The sequence below is a fragment of the Anguilla rostrata genome, chromosome 7, assembly GCF_018555375.3.
Source record: "Anguilla rostrata isolate EN2019 chromosome 7, ASM1855537v3, whole genome shotgun sequence".
Taxonomy (NCBI): Eukaryota; Metazoa; Chordata; class Actinopteri; order Anguilliformes; family Anguillidae; genus Anguilla; species Anguilla rostrata.
In genome coordinates this window covers 41,420,427-41,434,731 of record NC_057939.1, presented here as the reverse complement: position 1 = coordinate 41,434,731, position 14,305 = coordinate 41,420,427, and positions in this window count along the sequence as shown.

Sequence of the window (14,305 nt, the reverse complement as noted above, 5' to 3'; positions counted from 1 at the left end):
ATACGTTTCAGCATGAATTCCATTCCATTGTATGTTTCCATAGATATATATTTTCCTAGTACCTATAATAATGTGAGAATTGGGGGAACTGATTGGATATTTCTTTGTAAACCTACTGACAGTACTTACTTAACATAATATTCATTGACTAGATGGGCATACATATAAATACACTACGGACAGGTAAAATCATATGGAATTACCAGATGCACATAGACATAGACAAGCATGATCTGTACAATTTTGGCTATTGACTGGAAGTTAAACTGGACAGTACAAAGTCTGTGCAGTTGCTAAGGTTGTGGTTAGGATGGGCAAGGCCTGTGATTACTGAACATATGTAATTATATGAATTATAGTTATAGATTGAGTAAATTCGATTCATGTTAGGTTGAAGAGAAAGTTAAAATGGTGTATATGGTGGATACGGTTCCACTTGAAAAGTTCCACGTAGATGTCTACAGACCAACCCTTTTTTTCTAAGATAAAAATAGCCAGGGACCGTTCGTGTGCAGGTTCTGCTAGGTTTGCATGTTTTTCAGTTGAATCAACATTCACAGTGTTTTTTTTCCCCCAGTTCACATGCATCACTTGTCAATTTCTAGGTTACACATGAGTACATTTGCATATATATATGTTCTAATTAGCAAGACAAATGTGTTGTTTCGAACAGCATATATGATGAGGTCAACATTAAGGATGTCAGTGATGTATAATTTCTCACTTTGTACTGTGAAAAATACAAAAATAGACTCATAATATCAACAAACTGGGGCTGATCCTGTATTATAGAACTATCATGTTAAATTACACATCAGAAAAATCTGATTCATGGTGTGCTACTGTAGTTAGTGCTTACAAACAGGAATGATATAACATGATCACATGACCCTGTGATCCTAAGAGATTATATTCAGAAAATGTAACACAGGTGAGATAACCCTGAGTTCCTTTCATCCTCTTTTCTCTCATGTATTGGAGCTTCTGTTTGGTAATGGGAGGTTTTAATGATATCTTTCCTGGTGTGTTAGTAAATACAATACAATACAATACTTTATTGTCCCCAAGGGGAAATTTGTTTCACAGCTTTGCCTTGCAGCCTCACATAAATACATAGATACATACAGTACAGTATATACATATAGCACATATAATAAATGCATAGATACATACAGTAATAAATACTAGATACATACATATAATACACTTGACATTCAGCGTGGCAGTTTGTTCAGCACCTCGATAGCAGAGGGGACAAAACTCTTTTTAAAACGGGCCCGTTTCCAGGTCAGAGACCTGTACCTGCGTCCAGATGGAAGGAGGGGGTGTGTGGGGTCGTGCGCTATGGTGAGTGCTCTGTGTGTAAGGGCTCTGTTGTTGAGCTCTGAGAGGTTTTGAGTGGGGAGTCCAATGATTTTTGAGGCGTTATGTGTGATGCGGGTGAGTTTGTTCCTGTTTGTGACAGTTAACATGGTGAAGAAACAGGGTGAGCAGTAGAGTAAGATGGGCTGGATGATGCTTTTGTACAGTAGTGATAGAAGGTGAGGTGCAACAGAAAGTGCTCTTAGTTTCCGTATGGCAGAAAGTCTTTGCTGGCTGCGTTTATGGATGTCAGTGGTGTGTTGATCAAAACTGAGTTTATTGTCCAGAGTGAGTCCGAGATATTTGAAGAAGTTAACCAGTTCAACAGTTTCATTATTGATGCATGTGGGGTTGTGGACTGTATGGTGTGGACTGGTGTTTGTGATGACCATTTCTTTTGTCTTGGCAGTATTTATCTGAAGGTAGTTGTATGTGCACCACTGTGTGAAGTGGGATATGGAGTGCTGGTAGGCTGTAACCGAGTTATTATCATTGAGGAGTGCAAGTATGGCTGTGTCATCAGAGTATTTGAAGTATGTGGTGATGGGTGAGGGGCTGACCACATACCTTCATGAATATCCACAGAATGATAGCAGCTAAGAACATGTTTAGATACAACAGCAGAGGCATTCATTTAGATCAATGGTTTCTAAATTGTGGGTTGGGAACAACAAGTGGATTTTGAAAGGAGCTGAGGTGGGTTGCGAGGTAAATTGGGGAAAAAGTAAATTACACAATATTTGCAAAAGTGCATTTGACACATCAATATAAAATAAAATATCAAACAACTATGAGTAAACAAATACTAAGTTATTCAGCATCATACAGTTTTTTAGCAAAATTCCCAGCATTAAATACAGTGTACCAATATTTGATTTGAAGTGCTTCAAAATTATAATTCTATGCTTAAAAATATGTTAAAATGTGGCCCAATAAATGTCATATATAATACATGTAATATCAACAGAAAACAAATGAAAAAGATAATTAGCATTTTTGTTAAACAAGTAATAATTATTACACCTTCCTATATGTATTACCTTATACCAACATAATTGAGCAATCTAACATAACTTACTGTTTTAAATTGTATGATATGCTTGAAGCTGTATTTGTTTAGTATTTTTCTACATACGATGATGATATATGGGCAAAGAAATAAAACGTGGCTTGTATACTTTATTTAAAATTACTGATGCTCACAGAATGCCATTATCATTTACGATCAAGAAGATAACTGCTTTGAATACATATTACATCCAAAAATGGCTCTGAGAAACAACATAAAAATGGTCAGATAAAAGTTTTAAGAGAACTAAAATGCACAGTTTCCACAATGTGTTACAAGACTGTATATGCAAGCTACATGCATTAACTGCATTAGTTATCTCCTCCCAAGTTAATTTAACATCATCTGGAAGTGTTCAACAGCAAGGAGACCAATAAACAAGCCATGCTATTGTTTTGTCTGGAGAGTATATTGCTAGGTAGCCTAAAAATACAGTTCAAATATTTGGGTTGTGCTGTCTGCGGAGACAAAATAGTAACCAAGGAGAAAGTCGCCTGTAAGTATGCTGGCGGCAATTGAGATAAATGACTCACCCCTTGGTATAGCCGCCCCAAATTTGTTCTTCTCCAGCTTTTGATTTTTGGAAGTAAATGACTGTGCTTCTCTTGTACACCTGCAGTTTATGTGAAATGAAACGTGGCTTTGAGACCATCCTTATTTCCTGGCCCAGCACCTACATAATGCAATTTTTATTGTGACTGCGGAAGGTCTTAGCCTTTGTTTCAAGCGCACTGTTCAGGGAGTATCTGAGGTCATGTCAGCCATTTTGTTTTGCCATGGCAACGACAGTTCTGGAAAACATTAGCTGTGGGGCATTTGTGTGGGTTTGTGGGAGTGAGCAATTCCAGATGTGCTTTGCAGGCAGACTGTCAATGGGTCAGTGAGTCATTTTAAGATTTTCTTAGGTCTACACTATACAATAAATACAATTGGACAATTTGTTACCCAGGACACCATTGGTCTTGATAAAGAAGTTGGGCACATAAGTCTGGGCTCAGTATTTGCTGCAGAGTTCCACACGTGTCAAGCAAATGTTAGCCTTGTCCAAGGTTCTGTAGTGGGTGGGTGGAAGCTGTCCGTGGTTCTGAATCAAATCTTTGTTCTGAAATGCAGGAAAATCAGGGACACATTCAAGGTACTATCCTGTATTGTATCACATGGCGTAATGCAGGGTAACATTTTAATAGATTTGCTGTTCCTTACAGTTAAAAAGATGAGAATTAAGGGCCAGGACAGAAATGTGGCCCTCCTTGAACATATAACATCTGAGTAAAATTGTACAAAGGTACATAATTGTTCTTTACATTTGCCTTCTCCACATTATGTGCAACATAAAATCATTCCTGCACTGGCATATCCTTACATTTGCTTCTTCCAACCTGGAAGAGCTATTATACTGTGGGTAAATATTTGCATTTGAACTTTGTGAACAAAGCATGTCACATTATCCTGCAGTTATACTGTGCAAATATTGGTATCCACAGATGTGTGTACCACATAGCAAGAGAAGCTAGCACTTCCTAATTAAAAGCCTGTGCTATAGGGTTTCAAAGGCCCTACCAAAAAATAAAAACAAAAAACAATTCTGACCAATGGTGCAATGAAATAAATATTAGGACGAATTAACCAAGGAACACACTGTCATCACACAAAATATGTCTTCAAAGAAATAAGAAAAATAGTATGAAATAATGTCATGGCCTGCTTGTATTCAAAATTATTGTGGGATTAACAGAGTTGCCTTACACTGTCCCTACTGGGTTCAAAATCATTGATTTTCAGAGTATAATCAACTATGTTCAGATGAATAATTAAAAATTATATATTTAGTTGTGTGATCATTTGATATGCTGTTGCACTGAACCATTGATAAGTGAGGTTTGCCTGTTACAAAGTGGAAAAAAAAGAAAAAAAAACATTTTGTTTTCAGGCTGCTGAGCGTCTTCGTGAGGTCTGAGGTTGAGTGACGTATACTGAGATTCCTGACATGCAGTAATGTTTTTTGTTTTTTTTTGTGATTAATGTAATTAATTTTTTCAGAGCACTCCTACTACTAAACCAGCTTGGTCTTGAACAAGGCCTCCTTGCAAGTTTCTGTGAGCTCTTGTGTCACAGTCTTCCTTTCTCACTTGAAAGATGTAAATTACTGCCATTTATGTAAATAAGGGATTAATACCTCATGAATAAATATACAGCAACACAAACTTGCATGAATATGGAAATATGCAGAACGATACATGTAATTTCTCAGTGGAACATGAAGCTCCATCTTTAATTTGGTTCAAATGTACCTAAACTGTGAGGCTAAAAGTTATTTTTATAATGTTTTTTTTTTTTCACTGATGTAGACTGAATCCCTGTCAGCCCTTCCTGTGTCTGTAGGAGTTCCATCCCCATTTCAGAAGACAGCTCAGAGAGAGAGAGAGAGAGAATGCTGTGGTGGGACTCTATTATTATATTAACACTGAGATGTCTCCTGTGTCCAAAACTTAAAACAGAGTAGGCATGCAGAATCAAACCAAATCTTTATGCCCCAATGATTCTTGCCAAATGCCAGGCTGTGCCCTGCTGCAAGGTACACTATCTGATTTATCTCAAAGAACACTTTGGCCATGGCTGTTTTTACCCACAAAGTACATACGTGAGGAATTCAATAAATATATAAAATAGCAATAAAATCCAGGCAAAAGTTCTTTATACATTACTTTAACATTACATTTATTTGACAGATGCTTTTATCCATAGCAATGTATAGTAAGTGCATACCGAAGGTCATTGGAACAACTACAAAACACAGGTCTGATGAGGTACAATACTCATTATGTAACAGTTATTCATAGCCATGAACACATTAAGTCCAGTTCACACATGAACACGTCAAGTCCAGTTCACACAGTAAGCATAGGCTAGGTCAGAAAGTCATGGTTCATGGTCCCGTCAAGGGAAAAAATGATTGCAGCCAAGACTGCAAGGCATTACCTAGGAACACGTAAAATATCACATCAACAAAATTCCAGAAAAACACAATGTGTCACAACCACACATGTAAGAGATTCAATCAGTTCAATCACGTAGAAAGTCGTGCAAAGTGTCTCAATGGCGAAAAAAATGCAAGAATGTTTCGTTCGTGGTTTAATGACACAAAGTTGTATGGAGGCACCACATGAATAGCAGCGCTGCATTATTTAAAGCCACGGTGAATTTTTAAATGCGTTTCCCCCCTCCCTCGGACGCTAAGCTGATCGCACCTCTCGTGCCCCGCGAAGGCAGTGTTTTCTGTAACGTGTGTGCTTTCTTCGTTGAAGGTTATTCAAATTTTAAGCTTCCTCTGCGTGCACTCATGTGCGAACTGGGGACAGATTTCCGGCTGGATCCCCCCCCCCCCGGGCTCGCGCCCAATGTGAGACAGCTCCTCTGTGCTTCGACAGACCCCGCGTCTCATCTGGGAGAGACTGAGCAGGCTCCGCCGATGACATCATGTGACCGCCCAAAGGCTGAAGTCTGCTATATAAATGACATCATCCACGTCTAAAGGCAGATTCACGTCATCTTGAATTAGCACCTAGATGTAAAATGAGGTGTAAGATAGATTTTGCTATGTCTCCTAAACATATTTGAAATTTCAAAATTCGAAAGAGTGCGTTTGGTATTGTTCATGTATGTAGCACAACACAGAACTAGTTTCCACAAAGAACATATCAGTATCAAAAGAACATGCTTATGAACTCCAGTGCTCATAGACAGTACATAAACAACGGTGAAGAAGATTACTGTGAACATGTCTGCCTATGTAGTCAATATGTCCCAACATGGTCTGTCTTGTTTTTACATGATGTAAAATGATCATGACCTTAGCAAAAATAATTTTCAACAATTTGCTGACTTTTTATTTCAGCTGACTACAGCTGCTGAAACTAACCCTTTTCATGCAATGCAGTCAGAGCTATTGTTGCATGCAGATGTATCTGCAGTGTGACTATCAAACCAAGCACATGTACACAAGGTACAAATCAATGTACGAACAGCGCCTACTCCTGTTTTAATTTTGTTTATGTGCATGATCATACTGCATATAGCTGCAGTGATAAGTGTTTAGATTAACCATGAATTACAAAATGGAAGTTTACAGAGGACTAATTCTTTACTTTTGGCTGGTTTGATAGCTCTCCTTGGAAATCAGAACAGTTGTGCAAGCAATCACTGAAAAGATATTTCACTTTGGAATAGTAGAGAACTAGATGTACATCATTACATACATTTAAAGTCTTATGAAATGGGTATCATGTCATGTTATGTAGTGGAATACCCATGGGCAGGACAATTACCATATGCTTAATTTGTGCTCCAGTCAGCTGCAAGAGCAATGTGAGCTTTTTTTTCTACCAACATGTATCAACTTTGCAGATAACCTTTACCTCAAATTATCTATAAACTAGATATGTGTAAAATGGTGCATCTCGATTTTCATGTAAGGTATGATAGTTAAGCTAGGTAAAACAGACCTCCAACAAGTCATGGAAGACTGTCTTTGTGTTCATGACATTTCAGCTAATTACACACACATGAACACACACATACTCACACATACACACACACACATACATTATATTTGGCAGAAGTTTTTTTTTTTCCAAAGTGACATAGAATAAGTGCATACCTAAAGTTTTTTGGAACAACTACAGAACACAGGTCCACATACACACTGCACTTCCCGTTCGGCAAATGTCCTCATATGCCTCTACAGCCAGCCTTTGCGCCACCCAAGAAAAGAATGTGGGGGTGGGGAGCTGAGGGGGGACAGGGTGGGACGGTGAGGGTTGGGGAGGGGGGTGGATTTTGCAGACTATGATTAACGCAACATGCTCTAATTTTTTTACCTTTGGTTTGCTGCTCCTCAGATGGTCCCTCCCCCCCATACAGGTGGCACCCCAGGCATCCACCTATATCCCTTATGCCAACAACTGGCCCTGATCATCAGCTTAGCTTTCATTTCTGATGGTCACATGATGCCACCCCTGTTGTCCCCCACATCCCTCCCTCCCATGTCATCTCCCTTGCTGCACATTCCACACCCGCTGGTCGAGCCCTCCAGGGATCCCCTGACTTCCTGACTCATGCACTCATTATATTCTACACTATGTCACAGTCAACAAAAGACACTGACTAATGATGTGAGTGTTTGATTCCATCCTGCTTGACACATACAGCGTGCATGCGTAATATGTTGGCAGGAAAAGCTTGTTATTTTGCCAGAGCTGACATGTTTACAGGGGTATGCTTCAATGTCAGGCTTTGGTTACTGAATTGTAGCTGATTAATAGTAGTGTGTGACTACAGTTCCAGTTTGGGGAGTGGGGAAGGGAGTGGGGGGGGGGTTACCCAGCATGCATTAAGAGCCATTGCTCATATCGCTCGTGGCAGTTCCACTCACTTTTTAAACCCCTCCTGGTGGAACAGATGTCAGAAAGGCTGGATTTTCTGTATTCTTCAAAAGGCCAGTCACCCTGTGACTAAATTAAATAAATTACAAAACTGCAAGAAAAGAAGTAAATAAGTCAATGAGTCAAACATACATTTCAAGTTGCCTTTCCAGCAAATACTTGTGCAACAACCACTGAGATAACAATGAGAGAATGAAAATTATTCCAAAAATAAGATTTGTAGGAAGGCAGGTGTTCTGCTGGGAGTATTAGATACACAGCTTACAGTCCCAACAGGAAGGGTAAGCATCAGAAATATATAATCTGTACACATCATGCCATGAAATGAACTATCACGAAAAAATAAAATTGGTGAATGTTAAAATATAGCAGATGCATTTTTTGGTGAAGTACTGAAATTCTTGTAAGAGTTATGCTCCATACAAGGTGTCTCTTGTGGAAGACCTAACATTCAGGGGAAAAACACAAACAACTAAATACATTGATTCCCTTTGGAAACAGCTGTTGTCAAAGCATTGCATTCACGCAGATGCAATAATAGGGAGAAAAAGTAATCCGGTGAATTGCATACGGATATTGGAATGTGCCAAATATAGTAAATTACCTATTTCATAAAGATTGCATTCCCAAACACAAGCATGCACTGATGTTGGTGTGTGTAGATTTTATATATACACTAACAGACATACATACGTAGCTTTATTTTACTAGGATCCCCAAAGTGAACGCTACAGTAACACAAAGAGGAGAAAGAGACTAATACAGGAAGGGCTAAAGATAGCCAGACACAACCATCTGGCACACGTTCTATTTAAGTCATCTGAAGATAAGCAACAAGGAGCAGCACTAATGGGAGCGTTCGGTGGCAGGATCTTAATGCCGATAAGGACCTGCGGACTTGCCCAGGCCCGCTAAGCCTTTCCGCGATGCGGACCCGTTAATATTCTTGTCCTGAGCTCAGGGCCGTGTGCAGACATTTTGGGGGGCAGGGGCTCAATTGTAAAAAAAAAAGGGCACCCTCCACCTCCCACGCACCATCCCCACTATTTTCATCCTGATATTGCCACATGACACCTCATTCATAATCACACACTATGTTCACTATATTTGTAATGTTGTCTTGCTTGACAAAGGGGCTATTTTCATTAATTATCGTTAACCATAATTTGCTAGACTAGCTTGCTTGTGGGCTAGTAGCCTATAGGATAACTTAACCTAGTCTAAAGTTGGCAAATCCGATATAGACCGGTCCATTCTATTTTGAGCATCGTAAGTGTTGTTGTTTCAACTGTGATTTTGTTTTATGACACTGCAAAAGAGTACACAGTAGGAAATTCACAGTATTGTTACCTGTTATCTACGGATGCCAGTACAGCAGCGAGCATCCATAACAAGTGGGCAACTGTGTCGATCAAGACAAAATAGCAGCTCCCGGTACTGCAGCTTGAGGGGTCGCGATTTACGCATGACGCTAAAACTGCGGACCCGTGCATATAGGCTATTATAATATATATAATTCATATAATACAACTATTAATTATATATTATAATTATATTATGGTTCGTGGTATTTATAATTTGTATTTTATATTAAATACAAATTATAAATACCACCGACCAAAAGGGCACTCGTCGAGTGAGAGGGCAAAAGGGCAGGGGCTCAAGCCCCCCTTGAGGCCTATCCGTGCACCTGCCTGCCTGAGCTGAGCTGGCATGCGGTCTGGTCTCTCTCGCTCCCCCTGCCGGGTTGTGCAGGCGGGGGGCACCGAGGATGCAGACGGGATGCAGACGAGCCGAGATCGGCTGTCTCAGACCGTCTGCCTCGGAAGGCTCAGGGGTGTGTGCCAGAATGCCCTACGACAGCAAAATGTTCAGCTCTTACAGAGTGCATATGTCAACTCTTACAGAGTGCATATGGCCCTGCTCCGGACCCTTTTTAAGTCATCTGTACTCCGTTAGAGTTGAAATAACACTTGCAGTATTACTGTGTATCAGTGGTAAGAGAGGAGAGTTTAACAAGAAATAGTAACAGTACTGAAAGGTTCCAATTTGTGATATTATCAGTTTACATAAAGTATTCCCTTTTTCAGGCCAGCATACTTATTGCTATATTATTCACTAATACAGTAGCATGAACGCCATATACTCATACATCATTGATAACCCTGCAGATCTAAATCTCCGATGCAAACATCCTGCCATGATACTAGAAAAGAAGGAACAGTATCACAGCTAATATAATTTGTATATTCTTCCCATATAACTTTGAAAAGTGTTATTGCAAGTTTTTGTCAAAATGGGGGGGGGGGGCGGGGGGTGAAGAGGAAGAAGGCTGGACTCACGTGAGATTGCACAACCTGAGAGAGTTAAGCAGTTTAAAAGCAACGTTCATCTTTTAAACATTTTCACCAGACAGAGTGGGCATCAGCGCAGTGCCACAAGGCATAAACCCATAAAGGCCATCGCATATCTTGTCATTTGACCTTTGACCCCTCAGCTTACCCAATGCTCAAGGCTGGCTCCTGCTTTGGGATGGCATGTTTTACGTCGAGCTCACAGGCTAACGCTGCAGGTTATGTAACATGCTCTTAGAGGATGAGTCATTTTCTTCATTTAGGGCCTTGGCTTTTTGTGCGCCACAAATTTAATTAACTAAATAATTAATAAAGAATCTTTTGTGGCTGAGTTTTCATATAGCTTTTTTTTTTATTACATATCACCCGAGCATTGGATAAAAATGCTAAGTGATTCATGTCTGCATCGGATGATTATTTATATTGAAAATCTGGTATTCTACGCTGGTTGATTTGCATTTGAATGCTTCAGTTATAGCCAGAATATTATACGCTTTTCATTTCCGTTTTCTGTAAACTGAAGGCTGAGTCTTAGCCTGGTAGTAAGAAATTTATTCACTCTTTCAAAATCATTGCAAACGAAAATGGTTTACAGTACTCAGTGGTCAAACATTACAACCTTATTGTTTGGTTCTTGTCGCTTGTTTTCCAGTCTTCAGAGAACAGTTATATGAACATTGCTAATAACTGCTTTAACTTATTTTAATTATAATTTTAATTATTACCAGTTCCATATTCTTAGCCTTCCATCTCCCTGTGGAAATTCCAGTCAAGTTTCCGACAGACATTCAAATCACTGAAAACTCACCTCACACATCAGAGGCGGAAGATGGAGGGCATGTCAGCATTGATCATTGATCTACTCCAGAGTAATGTCTGCAGCGATACCACGCATACAGTAAGTCAGGTTTCCATTTTAAATGCTGCCTCTCCGCAGCACGTCAATCCTTTCTTCATGATGGTCAGCGAGGTTGATTGGGACAGCAGCAACGCGACGTTCATTTTCCGTCCAAATGGAATATACTTTTCACCGCTGTAGCAATTAGCCACATTCATGTAGTCACCTTTGCTGGCTGTGAATACTGCATACTGCATACTGCCATTTTACACCTATAATGACATTAATATTGACTGTTGTATATTAGAAAGAGGAGGATCTCGTGTTTTTAGAAAATAGTCGTAGATTAAAAAAGAAGTGATATATTGACCAGCGCCCCTTTTTTGGAAATCTGTTTGTCAAGTCTTTGAATTTTGAATATGCAGACACATATATGCCTTAGATGTTAATGTGTCGAACCTCTATGGTAACGACCTAATGCACTGCACGATGCTGGCCAGTAGAGAGCACAAGTGCCAATATAACGCGGGCCCACATGCGGTGCCAATACACAATGCTTTCATCAATATGGTAAGTGGCTCTTTATGTTCAGTAATGCATGAATGGACACATTTACAGCCGGTTATTTTTGTCATTCTGAAATTAATTGTGAATCCCCTTTGAAGCAGGGCAATTTAATCTGTGTGTAGAGCTGTAAAGAGGGACTTTTGCTCTGCAAAGGTGTAGAGGTGGAAAAAAAAAAAAAAAAACACATGAGCAACTGTGGGATGAAGCTCAGATGTGTCATTTTCATGCCTCAATAAAATTACTGGACAATTAGTAGTGAAGCTGAGCTCAGATGAAAAACGGACTGACTCAGTCAGGGAACTCTGTTGTCAAAAATCCAGCTGGCTTGCGGATGGACCGTCCAGACGGCTTTTGCCACACTGGATCGCCCAAAGATAATGATCCCTGTTTGAAACCAGAACTATCCGAGAGCAAAAAAACAGAGAGATGGAGAGAAACCGAGAGTTTAAAGGTGGATATTTTACATTACATTACATTACATTATAGGCATTTAGCAGACGCTCTTATCCAGAGCGACGTACAACAAGTGCATAGGTTTCATGATGTAGAGGCGCAAAAGAAACACTAGAGACAGAGAGGAGAAAGGGTACAGTGAATTTTACAGAACATTCTCTTGTGTTTTTTTTTTTCTTTTCCCTTGCCTGCAAATTATCACTGACCCTGAAATGCATTCTGAAGTGGAAAAATTATTGATCATATTTGTGAAGTTAAAACCTGCAAGTGAGAATGCACTCCATGAAAGCCTTTGACATGATTGAAGGTCAAGATTTTTAGATGTGAAGCAGCTGATGAACCTGGCTTGTAACTCACTCACTCACTCATTCACGCACTCACCAATCTATGTTTAGCAAGCTGAAGATTCTCCACTAGGGAAAGCTACTAGCATTCCAGTAGCTGAATGGTGTGTTGCATCAATGACACAGTGCCCACATTTCACTTGATCTTCACTTTTATTTTACATTATTTTATGTTTTCAGTTTCTTCACCTAAACCTGGCTCAGTTATATAATTGTTGTCAAACTTTAATTACCTTTTTATAAGCATTTTTCTATTTCATATAATTAACTTCCTAGTCCACTATATGCACTGCAACTATATGAATTGTTTCTGTTGGATTCGAGATTCAGGGTGAATAGATAGTCATCATGATACCATAGATATTATCTCAGTTCCCATTCGATTGTTACCATTGTCTATATCAATTGTTTGTCTTCTATGTCATTTTTTTAGTTACTCTAGAATGATATGCACTGTATTTAAGGAAATTCCTATCCTCATTGAAAGCACCTTCAATTTACCTTTTTGCCTATTAACATTGCACGGCAACATGATCACTTTCTTCTTGTCTACTTGAGTGGAAAACAGTGCTCTATAACAGTGCTCAGTCTCAGGGCAACAAAAGCCTGGAATAAAGTGTTGAGTCAGCTCTGGCTTTTATTCTGAGTCCATGAACCACCATCTCAGTAAAAGCCTGGTGAACAATAATACAATAACCTATGGACTATACAACCTAGGGCACTTAACAAATACTTCAAACTGCCTGTTGGTCATGCCAGGCAATTTTGTTCTTGCCAAGAATGAGAACATCATCAACATGAGCCATAACTAAGAGAAAAGTAGTGATGGGAAAAAGAGATTTGACAAAGTAATTCAATTGCAATTGTAAGGTAATTGGCCATTTATGTGTACAAATATGAATATATTTCAGTGTGTGCATACTCACTGAAGCAGATGTTGACTCTACCAAAGTTTGTTCTGTATGACTGCTCAGCTGAAGCGAGAATGAGTACTTTATATCTTGCTTGAGCAGGTATAACCAGAATTGTTTTCCATAATACTAATATATGTCACAGATATTGTGATTAGCTTTGTTCAAGTAGCATTGTGTGTTCTTCAGCTCACTGTGAGTATGTGCAGAGCCAACTCTAATAAATATTTCAGTATTTGGAAGCATTGCTTTGTAGATAAATAAACATGATGTGATGTCAGAGCTTTGCTGGTGCAGTTTTTGGCCAATAATTCCCAAATATCCTCATTAAAGCATATAATACCATGGTTCCTCATACCATCGGTGCACTTCTCATTTCCATCATAAACCTCAAATTAAACACTGCATCTGATATGTGACAACTTTTCAAAACTATTCATTCACTATTCAGATAATTTGTAAATGGCAGAAACGTCTCACCTGCAAATTGTAAATGTCGACAACAGGATGAACAGAGAGAAGAAACCGGTGCACTGGAAGATGGGATACAGTGACCTCCAGCGGCTTCATGTAGAAAATGCACGCGTGTACATAATATTTCGGTGCTATGGTTGATCACCACGTTAATAGAATCAAGTACTGTTTCGTCCTTTTCATTATAATAATTATAATAATTATTATTATTATTTTCGTTGTCGTCGTTGTTGTTGTTGGTAGAATTATCTATGTATTATTGAAAATTAAAATGCATGTATTTGTGTGTTTGTATGTACAGACGTGACTAATAATAATAATAATATTATTATTATTTTCCTAATCATTATTTTTACAAGCAGAGTTTACGTCCTCGTCCATTTGTTCTCGTATGCCCCGCGGTGTTGTTACTGTACAATGATTGGCTACGAGTGTGAATGATCCTTCTATAATACAGTCTTCCCGTCTACCGCCCCCTCGTCCTCCCTCAGA